Source organism: Octopus bimaculoides, chromosome 6, assembly GCF_001194135.2.
Source record: "Octopus bimaculoides isolate UCB-OBI-ISO-001 chromosome 6, ASM119413v2, whole genome shotgun sequence".
Lineage (NCBI taxonomy): Eukaryota > Metazoa > Mollusca > Cephalopoda > Octopoda > Octopodidae > Octopus > Octopus bimaculoides.
Window position 1 is genome coordinate 95,076,682 of NC_068986.1, and position 3,091 is coordinate 95,079,772.

Below are 3,091 nucleotides of genomic sequence, written 5' to 3' on the forward strand. Positions count from 1 at the left end.
ACTACCACCACCACCACTGCCTTTACCGTCATTACTGCCACCACCACCACTGTCACTACTGTCATTACTACCACCACCACCACTGTCTCTACCGTTATTACTGCCACCACTACCACCACGGCCACTACCGTCATTACTACCACCACCACCACCACCACCACCACCACCACTACTATCACTGCCGTCACTGCCACCATCGTCACCACCACTGCCAATACCACTACCACGACACCGCTACCGCATCACACCAACACATAACCACTACATCACATGATCACAGCAATACTAGAACAACACTACACTCTGCCACTACCATTACCACCGTATGGCACTACTGCCACATCAGACCACCACTATCACTAGCACATCTATAGGATGCCACCACATCATACTAATACTCCACAACGTCATCATACTAGCACTATTACATCAACCCACTACACCGCTAGCACGTTCTACTACCACCGCCACATCATACCGTCACACCACTCCCACATGCACCCCTACCCCACTGACAAACCATACTACTACACAAACATATATTTTTCAAATTCTAGCACAAGGCCAGGAACTTCGAGGAAGGGGTTAGTCGTTTACATCGACCCCGATACTCAACTGGTACTTATTTTATCGACCCCGAAAGAACGAAAGGGAAAGTCGACCCCGGTGGCATTTGAACTCAGAACTCAAAGACGGACGAAATACCGCTAAGCATTTTGCTCTGCGTGCTAACCATTCTGCCAGCTCACCGCCTCCCACTGCACCATCATATTATATCTTTACTGCCCACAAGGGGCTACACACAGAGGGGACAAACAAGGACAGACAAACGGATTAAGTTGATTATGTCGACCCCAGTGCGTAACTGGTACTTATTTAATCGACCCCGAAAGGATGAAAGGCAAAGTTGACCTCGGCAGAATTTGAACTCAGAACGTAGTGGCAGACGAAATACCGCTATGCATTTCGCCCGGCGTGCTTACGTTTCTGCCAGCTCACCACTGCACCATCATATTAATAGAAAACTCCACCGAATCACATCAGTAAAATGTCACACCGTCCGTTTCAACATATCAATATGTAGGCAGAACTACAATATTGTATTATCATGTTATTAGTGAAATACATTAAACAGCTTCCACACTACAACACCTTACACTATCATACCACTGCACAAACATATGAAACACTAATGCACTACTACTACACAACCACAGAACTACATCACTCCGCCAAACCAACATCCATTTATCTCTTCCGCCCAGTATTCCTGCGAAGATTCTTTAAGTGGAGTCCTCGAGTACCTCCTTCATAGTGTTCTATGAGAAACGACCGTCATTGAAATTTTACGTTGGGTTCCCATGCGTGACCAATGGAAACTATGGATGCTTTCCCACCCATTTCGTCCTTCGTCCAGTCCTAGGTCACCTGCCAGTTGACTCGGCTTCAAGAAACCGTCTTTTGATTATTTCCTGACACATTCTAACTACATATCCGTTGTGCCGCAGCTGTAACCTCTCAATGCAAAGAAGTGACTCGACCTACAGATACCCTTGATCTTCAAAACCAAGATAAGAACAATAAATTTCGGAGATTCGGAATAGCTGTTCTTCGAAGTCCCATACCCCACAGGAAAGAAAAACGCTTCAAAAATGGAGAGCAAATATATGAAAAAAGAAAGGTTTTTTTTGTTGTTTTTTGCAGAATCGTAATTGTTACTACATTAAACACAGGAATATTAAAACTTGATGGCAAAAAATTAATAAATAAACTTGCTCTTTCTTTTCCCATAAGTTCTAAGATGCTTTTATATTAAGAAAGATGTCCGACGTGACTTTTACACGGAAAACAATAAATCATGGAAAGAAATAACAATCCAACCGCTAACTAAACCAGATACGTCAGATTTGGATTTGTATAAAGTCATATCGATGCATGCTCAGCTAAATACGACGTCGCCAACCTGTCAATATACTGACCTACGCCACAAACACTCCTGCCAATAACACCACGACACACTGTAATACATGAAGCCAACATACAAGATATAATAGCATCACTCAATCATGTAACCAGTTTAACTAGTTACCACACCTCTCCACCACAACACTACACCGCAATAGTTCCCACCACCACCACCACCACCACCACCACCGCATCAGCATCTAAATGACACTACATCACACAACCACCGGATCTATATACATCATCAATAGTTCACCGCTTCAACATCACAGCACAAAAACAAACCTCATCGACGTCACACCAACCGCTACCCTTCACCACATCTCCAGCGTATCTATATACCGACAACCCAACCAGAAATCGAATTAGTGCTGAATCGAGCTGCTAGAAATAGCTGCCAAATTTTCCTCGTATTTTAGTGTCTGGTAAATTTATTATTATAAATTCATCCCGATAAATACGTCACCTCTAAATGCATTGCAGTGTTAATTTCTTCACAAGGTAAATGAAGGTGTGAGCCAATAGACAGCCATACTTTTTATCCGCTTTTCTTTCCTTTTTTTTTTTACTTTTACATTTTTCAGTCATTTCACTGACGCCATGCTGGAGCACCACCTTAAGAGGCTTTAGTCCAACAATTCGACCCCAGGACTTATTCTTTGCAAGCTTAGTATTTATTCTATCGGTCTCGTTTGCCGAAACGTTACGTTAGTGGACGTAAACACACCAACATCGTTTGTCAAGCGATGAAGGGGGGTACAAAAACAGACAAAACATCACACACGCATAAATATATATATATGAATATGCATATATATATATATATATATATATATATATATGACAAGCTTCTTTCAGTTTCTGTCTGCCAAAACCACTCACAAGGCTTTGGTGGACCCGAGGCTAGAGTAGAAGACACCTGCCCAAGGTGCCACGCAGTGGAACTGAACCCGGAGCCATATGGTTGGGAAGCAAACTTCTTACCACACAGTTACGCCTGCGCCGTTGATAACAATATTGAAGGTTTATTCCTGTAAAATCATATTTCACACGTTCGGGTGCACTCGAACATGAGAAAACCTTCCGCTGCAAAAATAGTCTCGAAAGGAAATTCTCCTCCAAGAAG